This window comes from Phascolarctos cinereus, unplaced genomic scaffold, assembly GCF_003287225.1.
Source record: "Phascolarctos cinereus isolate Bilbo 61053 unplaced genomic scaffold, phaCin_HiC Scaffold_1;HRSCAF=81, whole genome shotgun sequence".
Classification (NCBI taxonomy): Eukaryota; Metazoa; Chordata; class Mammalia; order Diprotodontia; family Phascolarctidae; genus Phascolarctos; species Phascolarctos cinereus.
The window spans coordinates 286,428,667-286,443,512 of record NW_027555514.1 but is presented as its reverse complement, the minus strand read 5'-3'; the positions used below and the strand labels follow the sequence as shown (position 1 = coordinate 286,443,512).

The following is a 14,846-nucleotide window of genomic DNA, read 5'->3' as shown; positions in this document are numbered from 1 at the left end:
TCTCCCAATAGCCCTCGAGGTGCCTCACATCTCATACAGGAAGGACAACCTGGAGGGTCAACTCAGTTCTATGGGCAATGACACCCCAAGGCTCCATCAGGCCACCTTGCTCAAGTTCATGGAGCAATAGAGGGGAGGAGGCCAGAGCCCAGGTGGTGTGGCCTGACCTGCCACCATCCTTACACTCTTTCCATCAGAGGATCATAGCAACATGGATTCAGGGACCTGAGAGGTCATTAAGTCCAAATTCCCTCATTTAACAGAGGAGGAAACTGAGGCATTGCCCAAGGCTGCATACCGAATAAATGTCTGAAACAGGAACAGCTGCTGTGTATCCTCTCTGACAAGGGGTTTTAACATAGGTTGTTGAGGGCATTCATTCATTCATTCATTCCAGTGAATATTTAGGTAGCACCTGCCACATGCAATGCACTTTACTAGCTGCTGGGGGAGATGTGCACACGAATAATAATAATAATAATATAAAGAGGACACAAGGGGAATGGCAGACAGAGAACTGAAAACTCTCTAGATGGTTATAGAGCAAGTTCTTGGGGGAATGAGAGAGAGAGAGAGAGAGAGAGAGAGAGAGAGAGAGAGAGAGAGAGAGAGAGAGAGAGAGAGGAAGGGAAGGAGAGATCAAAATGGATAGAGAGAGATGAGAAATGGATAGACCAATGGATGGCAGATATACATGGGTGGAGATAGATAGGCAGGCAGATAAAAACTGGCATTTTATGAGCATTTACAGTTTATGAATCTCTTTCTATCATTATTTGAACCTCACAAACAACCCTATGAAGTAGCATATGCTCCAGGTATTAATTACCCCCCCCCCATTTTAAACACAATCCTACATTGGCTGTGTCCGAGAGATCCTACATGTGTCCCTACACACCTCTCTCTGTCGCTACCTCATCTGTGCTCTGGAATTGTGGCTGGTCATTGTGTTCATCAGAGTTCTTAAGTATTTCCTCTGTATGAATGGGATGAAACACTGCTGTACTGTAAGAAATGATGAAAGGGGCAGCTTCCAAGAAACCCAGGAAGACTTGTATGAACTGACACAGAGTAAAGTGAGCAGAACCAAGACAATTCTGATCAATGCAAGGACCAACCACGTGTTGAAGCAGGCTACCCCCCTCCTGGCAGAGGGCAGTGGACTGAGGGTGCAGAATGGGACAGACATTTTGGGACACAGTCAATGGGAGAACTCATTTTCCTTTGTCCTCAACTAACCGTATACTCAGAAGGAAGGGAACGATGTGGATTCCATAAGAGTGTTGCTTCGCCCCAATGCCAAGGAGTTGACCAAGAGGGGCTTGCTTCATTTCTTTGCCCCCAAGTCTGCTCTGTCTGTATCCCTCTCCAGGAGCAGGGGACTTGGTAGAGCATCTGCCTGAGATTGGTCTCCAAGTCTCCTAGCTTAGGGCAGCCTGACAAAGGCAGCAGCATTAGGCCTCTGGGACCCAACACCGGGCCTAGGCAAGAGAAGAGGTGGAAGAGAGGAGGAAAGAGACAGCCGAGGCCCCAGCAATCCCTGTCTACCAGCCGGGGCCTTCTAGCCACCTGCCATGTCAGAGAAGGAGAGAAAGCAAGCAGAGAAGACAAAACATGGGTGGGTGAGCAAACCAAACACCAGTGTGGCCCCTGCCCTCCAGGAGCTTCCATTCTAATGAGCAGGCTAGAAGCTGGAGGCACAAGAGAAGGTGACAAGAGCAAAGGAAAGAGCTGGACCAAGGGACCTAGAAAGAGTCAGAGCTGAGGAGAGCACAGCCCCTGAGACACCACAGGCTAACCCTCACGCCATCAGACAGAGGAATCAGTGACGGCTTCATGGCCCCGCCAGTGCCAAAATGCAAACAAGGATGTCACCAGGCAGAGAGAAGGAGGGAAGTCTGTCCTGCTCTGCAGGTCGGCCATAACAAGCGTCCTGGAGAAGAGCGCAGCCAACAGTGAGCATTTACTGTGCTCCCCAAATGTGCACGTACCGGGCCACGGTGACCCTTTTCTCACGGGTCACAAGCCCAGTAAGGGGATAAGACAACGGCACAGGTAACTATACTATGCAGAATTACAAAGAGTGTTGTAACAGTAGAAAATTACAGCACAAAATGCCCTGCGAGTTCTGAGAGAAAAAGTTGTTCCTGATAGGGGAAGAGGATAAAAGTCAGGGAAGACTTCACGGAGGAGGGGGCACCTGAGTTGGACTTTAAATGACAGGTAGGAATTTAGGAGACAGAGAGGAAAGGAGTGCATTGTAGGGACCCTGAAGAACCTAAGCAAAGATGTGGAGGTAAGAGAGTACAGTGCCTAAAAGGAACGCCAAGGGCAAAAGCAGGGGGTGGGGGAGGGTAGCTATACTGGGGGAGGCAGGGATGGGCTGTGGCTCAGAATCAATAGGACAATGAGAAAAAGCTAAGAGATAGAACAATCTCCCTTTAATTTTGCTCATGTTTTCTTCCAGAGGGCCAATGGGACAGAGGAGATAGAGAGAAGAGTTCAAGACCTCTGACACATGCTGACCGTGTGGCCCTACGTAAGTCACTTACCTTCTCAGGGTCTCAGGCAATTCTCCAAGACTAGAAGTTACAGATAAGGTGCTGACCTGCATTGATGAAGGGACTTTCCTCATCTGGGAGTTGCCTATACCAATGGCATTACTAGTCCAGTCCCTATCCTTTTCTCCATTAAAGAGAATGTTCCTTGAAATTTTAATAACAGAACAAAAAAGGCTTAATGAATTAAACCCAAAGTAAATACAGAGATAGTAAGAAAACAATTACCTACCATAGGTGAGCTCAGGCCCAGGTATACTATAACCCTGTGTCCTGAAAGAATTGCAAATGTGATAGCTGAGACACAATTCGTGACCTTTGAAAGACTAGAGAATGTGTTCTCTACATTGTAATGTGTAGGGAACATATTATTAAAGGGATGGCCCGTGGTTATCCAGAAAGAGAAACAGTAACCACTGACATCAATCTCTGCTTAAACAAAAACATAGCATGGGGGAATTCTGGGAAAATGGTGGAAGGAAAGATAACGTACAGCATAGTTCCTCACCTGCTGCCCTGCCACTACCCTCAAATATACTAAAAAAATGCCCCCACATGGAACACATGTAATATTGACATGGAGAAAAAGTAACTTAGGGGCAGCTAGGTGGTGCAGTGAATAGAGCACCAGGCCTGGACTCAGGAGGACTTGAGTCGAAATCTGACCTCAGACCAGACACTTGACACTTACAAGTTGTGTGACTCTGGGCAAGTCACTTAACCCCAATTGCCTCACCAAAACAAAAAAAGAAAAGAAAAAAGAAAAAGTAACTTAATGAGACTGCCAAAAGGAATTCTTACAGCTGAGAGAATAAAAGAGATAGAGATGGGGGGGGAGAAGGAGAGAAAGAGAGAGAGAGAGTGATGATAGATAGATAGATAGATAGATAGACAGACAGACAGATAGATAGACAGACAGACAGAGACAAAGACAGACAAATTCTCTAATGGGGAGAAAGACAACACATAAAGAGGAGCTCATGGGAGAGCAGAGGTCAGACAGGACAGTGTGATGTGGTGATGGCCAAGAAGTAAGGTAGTGTGCTGGATCTGATCGGGACAAAGTAAAGGTGACCCAACAGAGTCCAGGGTGGGTCCAGGAACAGAATCTACGGTTCGAGGGGGAGGTGATGGGAATGATCACCTTCATGCCTCTCATGCTGTCTACCTGTTGTTCACTAGAACAAACCCCCAAATCTGAAGTTTTAGAAAGAAATGTATTAGGTCATTTGGCAGAAAAATAAGTGAGCCAGAGAGGAGGTGTGGCTCCATCTCCCCAGGGTCTGACACTCCCAACATTCCACGGGGTCCCATGAAATGACAATGGAACAGCTCTGGGAACCTCCAGAATGACTCAGGACAATCCAAAGACTAAAGACCAACACTGGCACTCTCAAGGAAGGAATCAGCATGCTCACAGCTGGAGACAGTGAGCTCAAAGAGACAGAGACACTGGCCATAACAGCAGATTCAGAACCCAGGGAAAAAGGGAATCGAGTCAGAACACAAAAAGGCAGAGGCAGAAGGAAAAGGCACTGAACAAAACCAAAATAGAGATGGACAAAACAGTAAAAGGGAACTTGAACATAAGATACAAAGTCATACTCTAAGGATTATGGGACTTCCAGAAAAATAACACGAAAGAAAACTTGAAGGCCACCCTGTAAGAAACCATGCAAGAAAACTTTCCAGAAATAGCATATTTTTGAGCTAGTTAGTTGGCGTGGTAGATAGAGCACTGGACCCAGAGTCAGGAAGACCTGAATTCAAATCTGGACTCAGACATTTCCTAGCTATCTGACCTTAGACAAGTCATTTAATCTCTATCTGCCTCAGATTCCTCAACTGTAAAATGGGGATAATATTAGTGCCTACTTTCCAGGGTTGTTATGAGGATAAAATCAAACAAACCTTGTAAAGTACTTTGCAAACCTTAAAGCACTATATAAATGATAGTTATTATTTTATTTATTTACTTACTTTTAAATTAGTTTGGTTTTAGTTTTCAATAATCACTTCCATAAGCTTTTGAGTTTTAAATGTTCTCCCCCTCCTTTCCCGCCTCCCTCCCCAAGACAGCATGCAATCTGATATAGGCTCTACATATGCATTCCTATTAAACATATTTTCACATTAGCCATGCTGTAAAGAAGAATTAGAACCAATAGGAAGAACCACAAGAAAGAGGAAACAAAACAAAACAGAAAAAAGAGAAAACAGTATGCTTCAATCTGCATTCAAACTCCATAGTTCTTTCTCTGGATGTAGATAGCATTTTCCTTCGTTAGACTATTGGAGATATCTTAGATCCTTGCAATGCTGAGAAGGGCTAAGTCTATCAAAGTCAGTCATTGCACAACATGGCTATTACTGTGTACAGTGTTCTTCTGGTTCTGTTCACTTCACTCAGCATCAGTCCATACAACTCTTTCCAGGTTTTTCTAAAGTCCACCTGCTCATCATTTCTTATAGCACAATAGCATTCCATTACATTCATATACCACAACTTGTTCAGCCATTCCCCAATTGATGGACATCCTCTCAATTTCCAATTCTTTGCCAACACAAAAAGAGCTGCTATGAATATTTTTGTACATGTGGGTCCTTTTCCCATTTGTATGATCTCTTTGGGATACAGCCCTAGAAGTGCTATTGCTGGGTCAAAGGGTAGCATAATTTTATAGCCCTTTGGGCATGGTTCCAAATTGTTCTCCCAAATGGTTGGATCCTTTTACAACTCTACCAACAACACATTAATGTTCCAATTTTCCCACATCTTCTCCAACATTTATCATTCTCCTGTTTTGTCATGTTGGTCCATTTGATAGGTGTGATGTGGTACCTCAGAGTCAGTTTGATTTGCATTTCTCTAATCAATAGTGATTTAGGGGCAGTTAGGTGGCGCAGTGCATAGAGCACCGGCCCTGAAGTCAGGAGGACCTGAGTTCAAATCCAGCCTCAGACCAAACACTTGACACTTATTAGCAAGTCACTTAACCCCAACTGCCTAAAAAAAATTAAATTTAAAAATAAATAAATAAATAATCAATAGTGATTTAGAGCATTTTTATATGACCATAGATGGCTTTAATTTCTTCATCTGAAAACTGCCTGTTCATATCCTTTGACCATTTCATGGTAGTTATTATCATTAAAATAATACAAATATAATATATTTCATAGCAATATTTTTTTAAAAGCATCAGTAATACTTTTTTAGAGGTCAGTTAGAGCCAGATTATGGATAGTCTTCTTGAATGTCAGGCTAAGACACGTATAATTTCAACAGTGCAATTCAACCATTTATTAGATGTCTGTTACATGGCAGACAGTAATGACAGATGGTATGGCAAAAGAAATAGAAAGCTGGAATTGAAGCCAGGAATACCTGGGTTTGAATTCTGCCTACGACATATATTGGCTCTGTGAGCCTGGACAAGTTACTTAACCTCTTAGTGCTGTGGGTATCTCTCTTAAACTAAGCTACATTTTTCAACAATCAATCACCAAGTTTTCACTGAGCACCTACCACATGCCAAATATAAGACAGTCCCTGTCCTCAAGGACCTTACAATCTGATGGAGGAGATAACCTGCAAACACATAGATACAAAGCAGGCTAGGTACAGGACAAACAGCAAATAACTAACAGAGAGAAAGCACTGGGATGCAGAGGGCTTGGGGAAAGCTTCCAGGCTGTTATCAGAGGCCACTCAGGTTGGCTGAGTAGAAGAGTCCCATGGTCAGATGTGCACTTAGTGATAACGCTTTGGCAGCATTGTGGTGGGTGGACTAGAGGAAGAGCCCAATTAGGAGGCCTCTGCGGTAATCTGGGTGAGAGCTGACCAGGGTTCTGAACTCCTATGGTGGCTGTAAGAATGAAGAGGAGTTACATATGAGAGATGTGGGGATTATTTGGCTACTGATTGGCTGGGTGGGGTGAAGGAAAGGGAGGAGTCCTGGATAATGCTGAAGCTACACACCAGAAGAATGGAGAGGCCTTCACTAGATGCAGAGAAGTTTGGAAGAGGGAAGGGTTTGGGGAGAAGGATAATGAGTTCCATTTTAGACAGCTCTCAGGGACATCCAGCTTACAATGTCCAATCAGTGACCCAGGACTAAAGCTCTAGGGAAGGCTAGAGTCACCTCCATCAATGACAGTTAAACTCATAGGAGCAAGCAAGTTTAGAGATACCTTGCCTCCCTGCACTGGTAATGGGAGACCAAACACAGGGACAGGGCAGGGTAGGTGGGCTTCCCATGCCCAGGAAATCACAGGATTGTCCTCACTCGGCTCCACCACATCCCTGCCCAGAAAAAAAAAGTGTCAAACACCATACTGGCTATTGGTGATGCAAAGGACCTTACATTCTAAAAGGGGAGACAGCACCTGGAGGGGAATAGCCAGAAAAGGGTGCTTTTGCTGCAGAAGCCCAGGGGGTCATGACTGGCACAGAGGAGAATCAAGGAGCACACCCTTTCTAGACACAATGGTAGTGTTGACTGGGCTACAGTTTCCAAAGCAGGAGGTAGAGTCTGGGGAGCAGAAGGGGACATGGTGCATGCGGCAGCAGGGACATTGGCAAGAAGATGGCTGGGGCTGAATCTCGCTCCTCCTCCGAGATGCAGCCCGAGTGCCATCTTCTACATGAAGTGTTTCCTGCTGGCACCCTCCCTGTCTCCCTTGGTTTTAGATGCATTTGCTCTCTTTATATTTATTCTACATACACTTATATATGTGCTTATCATCCCTCCCCCCATGGAGCAGGCTCCTTGGGCATAAGCTGTTTTCATTCTTTACATTTACACCTCTAGCACACTGTAGGCACTTAATAAATGCTTGCTGGCTGATGGATCAGCAGCTGGAAGGAAGCATGGCCTGGGACCAGACAGACAGAGTGAGGCATATGAGTTTGCGCTCCCTCACCCCTCAGGACAGCTCAGCCCTGGGGCAGCCTCAGGAGGGCATGGCAGGAAAGATGCATCGTGCAGAGTCCTGGTCAGATGGGGAGAGGCTGGAAGAACTGGGAGGTGTTCAGTGCGGAGAAAAGGCTCAGGAGGCATAGCTGCCTTCCATTATGTGGAAGTCCAGGATTAGTCTTTGCCCCGGGGGGCAGGAGCAGTAAAGGGAAGTTTCAGAGAAGTCAACTGAGATTTGATCAAAGGGAAAACTTCCTGACCCTTACGGACTTCCCACAAGAGCACAGGCTGCCTTGAGAAGGAGAGGAGTAGAACCTCCAAGTTCCCTTGTCGGGGCTCTTTGAGTAGAAGTTGGATGACCATTTATCAGGCATGGGAATCACAGTGAGGACTCCTTTGGGGTTGGACTACATGGCCCTGAGCTCCTTCCAAATGCCATCGCGGGTGACATTAGCCAGGTAACCTTGGGGATTCCCTGACTGGTTCAACCAGACCAGAGGGAAGGAGTCCCGGAACGGCCATTGTTGCCTGTGATTCTGGCCCCGGGTGGGCCAGAGCAAAGCCCTGCCTTGCCCAAAGAGAGATGGCTTCGTCTGCAAGCTGCTTCCGATCTAGAGCCAAATGGAAGACCTTACACTGCACTGCTCCCAATGGAGCATGTCTTGATTTCCTATGTACTAAATCCCTATACATTTAGAAGGATAAACCCCTCCCCCACGGAATCATGAAGGAGGATAGCTCTCACAATAAACGCATCAATGCTCATTTTCCTTATTATTCTACTTTTGGCGATTTTGTATAAAATCTTTAATTAAAGTTTTTCTTTGAAATTGTCATTATCAACCCAGAAGAAAGAGAGAGAAAAGCACAGCTGTGCAGCGATGAAGCACTATTCAGAACTCAATGAACTGGAGCCGAGTAAGCATCGTGACGGCTGTGTGGGGAGATCGGCCTCCGGATTCTCAGCAGCGCAGTCTGACTTGTCACTTTATATTGATTCCATCTGTTTACACTCTACCCAGTGCTGGCTTCCTGCAGTGAACATTTCCTATTCACCAGCTGGTAGAGATGGGCCAAACCAGATCGGAAAAAATTCGACTGCATTCAGAACCCCATAAAAACAAACTTGCAAACAGGGGACATGTTGGGGGAGGGTGACGACAGGGAACAAGAACCTCTGAAAAAGTTTCTCTCAGCCGCCCCCCCTTTGAAAGGGCCTCGGTGTTTGGCCCTCACCCTCGGGCTGTCACCAAAAGGTCAAGGAAATGAACCCCCAAGTGTTTTGTTTTGTTTTGTTTGCCACTTGAACTTCAAATACTTCCAGAAAAAGAAATCGAGACATCCTTGGAGCCATAGAATCATTGTCAAACCCTTCTGTACTCAGGACCTACCCCACCCCAACCCCTTCTACCTCTCGCTCTGATCAACACTGCCACAGCTTCAGGAAAAGGCCTGTCAATCAGCAGTCCTTTAGACAGGCACCCCATTCCCAGGTCTATGGAAAGACTCTTCACACCAGAACTCCCCTTCCCTCTCTGTGTTATCTCCCCTTGCTAGAATGGAAGCTTCTCGGATGCTAGGCCAAAGAGTTCTGGCTTCATTCTGTAGCTAGCAGAGCCCATGGAAGGATGTTAAGCCAGGGCAAGATCACAGATGTGCGTGGAAACAATTGTAGAACAGTTGGGGGCGGAGCTGGGGTTTGGGGATGGAGGGTGGGAGGAGAAGGAGACCTTTCAGTGGGTCGTTGCACTCATGGGGATGAGCAGTAGCGAGGACCTGAACTCGGGGGCAGCAGTAGGGAGGGGAGAGAGAGAGGACAGAGAGGAAGTCCCTCCCCAGACCTATCCCTGAAGCTTTTCAGTCATCCAAGTTCCAAGCCTTCAAGGGGCTGGGGTCAGTTCCAAATGACAACGATGAAGGTGGCAGCAGCGACAATAACTGCTTCTCAGAGAATCTCGGAACTGGAAGGAGCTCAGAGGGAATGCAGCTGAAATACAGCACGAAGCCTGAATTCCAGCTCCAACCCCACCACCACCACCAGCAGCAGTTAGCCATCCTCTGCTTAGCTGGCTCTGCACCAGCCACAGCAAATCCACACCGCCAAGGGCAGTCCTCAAGCACTTTCTACATACCAGCCTCTGTGTCCAGCCCTGGGGAGACAAAGAAAGGCAAAGACACAGAGCCTGCCCTCGAGGAGTTCACATTCTAAATGGGGAGGGGGAGGCACCACGGAAACTGCTAGGTATATCCGAGGCATCTATGGAACAGATGGATGGTAATTTCGGGGAAAGGCAGTAGAGGGATGAGAAAGGGTTTGAGCTGAATCTTGAAGGAACTCAAGCAACCTACTCCATTTTCTGACAACCATAATTATCAGGAAATTCCTCCTGATATTGGGACACACTCTGGTTCCTTCTCTCTTCTTCCCATTAGCCCCAACTCAGTCATCTGGCCTGAGCAAATTCCATCTAGTCTTTCAAGCACCCTGCCTCACCTCAACCTTTTCTTCTCAGGATCACTATCACGGAAGGAATACTCAGGTCCCTGCTCGTCTCTGTCACCCTCCTCGGTCCCACTTCAGTTTGTCAGTCTCTCCTCAGTGTGGTGCCAGAATCAGACACATGGCTTGAGACGAGATCTGAGTGGAACAGAGGACTCTGCCCTCTCTGCCAGCCGAGGATGCCCCCGGGGGTGACTCACAAGGGTGATCAGGAAACTCCAGGTCAAACCTGCCTGTGTAGGAAGGAAGCTCTTGGCTCCTACAGTCCAGGAGCCTTTGAGATGAAGGAGCACAGGACTGGGAGTCAGAGGGTCACCATCCATCAATCAATAAACACTTGTCAAGTACCTGCTATGTGCCAGGCACTGTGTGAAGCACTGGACCTATGTTCAAATTCTGACTTTGCACACACGCTTCCTGTGTGACCTTGAACAAGTCTCTTCACTTTTCTAGCAGTTTCCTCATTTGTAAGGTGAGGTAATTGGACCAAACAGCTTTTGACTTTCTTGCATGACCCTCCTGGAGTCACTTTGACCTCTCTGGGCCTCAGTTTCCACACCTGTAAAAGCAGGGGGTTAGGCTCAATGACCTCTGAAGTCTGCTAGCTCTAGATCTGAGGTCTTTGTGACCATTCAAAATACATTTTCCCTTTACTCATGATCATTAAGAGTGGCAATAAAGGACTCTTAACTTTAGGAGAGCCGGGGGAAGGTAAGCACAGTCACATTGAATGGATTTGCTGTTTTTCCCTCCTTGCTCCAGTCTTTGGTAATGGCAGATGCGTCCCTGTGTAGTCACAAGACTTCCACCCAAGAACACAGAAACAACGAAGGAGCCACTGTGCTCTGTGAGTCAGGACATAACCTTGGAGGAAGACGGGAGGCTTCTCAAGATTTTCTCCTGCCCCAGCCCCGCGTGGACACTCTGGCGGCTTTCCCCCCTCCTCTGAAGCTCTCCCAGAACACAGCTGAGAACACAGCCCCTGGGAGAGAGCCCGTTTCACCAGCATTCCTAACGTGGCCCAATGTCACCCCCACGGCCTCCCCCTCCACTCCACAGCATAAGCCACTATTCAGATGATCTTTTTACGAGGGAACCAAGGATGGTGGCCAGGGTGAAGTAGCCTAAATTCAATAGGGAAAGGCCACCCATGAACAGAGGTTACTATTACCTTAGAGACCACACAGCTCAACCACCCCCAGGCATGACGGCCAATAACAATACCAAGAAGAGGGAGCCTTTCTGTGGCCTTTTAAGGCATACTCTACAAATATCATTTCATGTGAGCCTCACAATAATCCTGGCAGGTAGGTGGTATGATGGCCCCCATTTTACAGATGAGGAAACTGAGGAAGTCCAGAGTCATATAGCTAGTGAGTGGCTGAGGCTGGATCGGAACTCAAGTCTTCTTGACACCAGCCCCAGCACTCCATCCACTGTGTGCCCAGCTAGACAAGCTTTCTGACTTATTTTATTGTAACAAGAACTTAGAACACAAAAGTAAAGAACGTTCAGAGGAGAACAGTGCGATAGAGGAGATGGCACGTGCAGCGAGTAGGGCAGGAGCCGAGAGCAAAAGAATGGGCAGCCCCACCCTCCCTGGAGCCAGGCCTTCCATACCAGAAGTTCTCTGAGGGCCTTCCAACTCCAAAATGCCTTGTACTATGTTCTAAGGTCTCTCCCAGCCCTGACACCCCCTGTTCTAAGGTCTCTCCCAGCCCTGACAACCCCTGTTCTAAGGCCCCTCCCAGGTCTGACATTCCCTGCTCTAAGGCCCCTCCCTGCTCTGACTTTCCCCTATTCTAAGGCCCCTCAAAGCCCTGATATTCCCTGCTCTAAGGCACCTCCCAGCCCTGGCATCCCCTGTTCTAAGGCTCCTCCCACCTCTGACCTTCTCTGTTCTGAAGCCTCTCCCAGCTCTGACATTCCTTGTTCTAAGCCTCCTCCACCCCCTCGCTCTGACGTCCTATTATTCTGTAATTCACCCTGGATTCTCCAGCCCACTTTGAACAAAAATGCTAAGGCAATTTTCATAAATTGACTTGCTCTACCATATAGCCATAATTCCTTCTAGTTGACCTATTTCCAACTGTCAGTTTAATTGGGCAAGACCGGCATTCTGTTTCAAACAGATGTTTGGAGGGAGACCATGGTTACCCTTCCAGAATGACCAAAGGGTTTTCCCATTTAATGTAATCCTCACAAGAAGTCTCTGAAGCAAGAGTGGCAAGCATAAGTGCACCCATTTCACAGACGAAAGAGCTCTGACCGCCCTCCCTTTGAAATGGATTTCACCTCAAACAAGTATTTACAGATAGCTGTCAGGCGTCAGGTTCTGTGACAGATACTGGGGATGCAAACATAGTCCCTGCTCCCAAGCAGCTTTTGCAGACGCCTGGGCTCTTCTCCACTGAACATTCCCACCTCCACATCTTTACCCAGAGCCTCATCTTCAGCCATTCTCAATCCCTCGGGGTCCCGCCTATCCTCTTTCTCATTGCTAACACCTCAGAGCTCACTCCCTGTGTTAAGGGGGAGTTCCTTTGTCTGGATCAGTCCCTTTGATGAGCTCTGCCTCCAACAGCCCTTTGGCTTCTCCAGCTGGACATCTGATGGGCATCTCAAGCTCAGCCTGGCACAGACAGCACTTGCTCTTTCCCCCAAGCCCTCCCCTCCTCCAGACTCCTCCCAGCCACTCAAGACCATGACCTCCAAGTCATCCTGGACTCCTGACTTTCCTCCTCTCCCACACCCAGGGACCAGATCTTGCTTCTATCTCCAGATGTCTCTGGCATCCATCCCTTCTCTGTCACAGAGCCCACCCTACTCCAGGTCCTCTTTGCTGCTTACCCAGCAGGCTCTTCACCCACCCCTCCTGAATCCAGCTGCTCAAAGATTCTCCCAAATAACCCTATCACTGCCTGGTCCCACAATCTCCAGGGCCTCCCTCCAAACATCAGCTCCTCTGTTAGGCATGTAAGGTTCTGCACAGCCGGTCTCAACCTCCCTCTCCAGCTTGATTACCCATTATCCCCCTCCACGCATGCCACAGTCCAGTCAAACTGACTTTCTTCCTCCACTGTTCCTGGAATGCTGTCCCCTCCCACACATCTTAGAATCTTTCCTTCAGGGCTCGGCATCAATGTCACTTTCTGTATGAAGCCTTTCCTGTTCCCCCAGCTGCTTCTGCCTCATTGTCTACACACTATACTCTCTTGGATAGACTGGAAGCTCCTTGAGGGCAAAGACCAGGTCACTTTCTTCTGCCCTCCACTTCACCCAGTTCCTGGCAAGTAGCCGGACCTCAGGGAGGGTTTGCTCATTGGCTCCATCTGGCTTCAATGACTCAACACTCTGAACAGTTCTCACCTATTGATTTAGATGGGCCTCCTCTGGCCTTGCACACCTAATAATCCCAGTGACTACAGAGTGTGCCAACTGGTGCCCAGAGGCTCTGAGAATAGGCTTAGTGCTGTCCCTTTCACATGGTGATAGGTCAGTGCAGAAATCCCCCCCGAGCTAGGCTGCCTCTCACTCGTCTCTCCAGACTTAGTTCAACTGGTCCCTCTACACACATCACATTCTCCAGCCAAACCAGCCGCTTCGCAGACTCCACCATCCATCTCCACCCTCCAGACATTTGCACTAACTGTCCCTCGTGACTGAAATGCCCTCCACCATCCTGCAACGGAAGACTGAGGTGCCTCCTTCCACCTAACTAAACCACTCAGAACTGGTGCCCTTTCTCTCCTCCAATTGCCTCAAATTGACTTATCCTCTCAGGAGAATGTGTAAGTTCCTTGAGACAGGGACGACTACATTTTTTAAAAGTCTTTGAATCCCCAGGGCCTCCCCAAATGCTGTATACACAGAAGTACTGCACTGGATTGAAGACCTCACAGACTCCGGAGTCCCCTTCATGGATGCCGATGGAAGGCCATCCTGGGCTGTGCAGAATGGGCCACCATTGTCCATTTCCTCCCAAAGTCCACCCCCAGGTCTACTCCGTGTCTTCTTAGGGCACAAAGAAAGCACTCGCTGCATGTCTGCTGACAAATCCTTCAAGGTGTCACGGGCCAGGTTGAAACCTTCCAGGGGCCTTTGTCTAACTACTGCCTCCTGAGCAGTGGCCTCAAGAGCAGACTAGAACCACTGAGAGGCCCTGGGAGCACCCCCAGGGCTACACAGTCAAGCACCAGAGCAGTGGGGGCAGGGAAGGAGGGTTGGAGACAGCAACTGACAGACTTCCAGAAGATGCAGACTTACTCTCCTAATTCCAACAGCAGCCCTCATTCCATCATTGGTGGATGGGGAGAACACAGAAGTGTCTGACTTTAAAAGCCATCAAGGCGCTTCCTCCATTTGGACCCAGGCAAATTTCTGGAGCATCTTCCCTTTAGAACCTGGAAGAACTCTGTGCATATAAATATGCTCAGAAATGTGTACCAAGGGGGTGCACAATCAATCGGCAAGCATTTATTAAATACCTATTAAGCGGTGCAGCGAGGAGAGCCCTGGGCCTGGAATCCGGAAAGACCCAAGTTCAAAGTCAGCCTCAATTACTAGTTGTATGACCCTGAACAAGTCACTTGACCTCAGTCTGCCTCAGTTTCCTCATCTGTAAAATGGAGACAATAATAGCATCTATCTCCCAAATAAATTTGTAGACCTTAAAGCACCATATAAATGTGGTTTATTACTGCTGCTATTATTATAACTACTACTATTGTTGTTATTATTATTATTATTATTATTATCATTATTATTATTGTGACCATGTGCCAGGTGGTGGCACAGGTTAGGCCTTAGGGCACAAAGACAAAAAATGAGACAAAATCCCAACTCTCAAGGTCAAAAGAGTTTAGAGAG

At 47.6% G+C, this 14,846-nt stretch overlaps 1 protein-coding gene across 1 annotated transcript in view; it reads right to left on the bottom strand.

Moving 5' to 3' along the window:
- Nucleotides 1–14,846, bottom strand: part of EFCAB6 (EF-hand calcium binding domain 6) — a 165,683-nt gene that overhangs the window by 127,863 nt on the left and 22,974 nt on the right.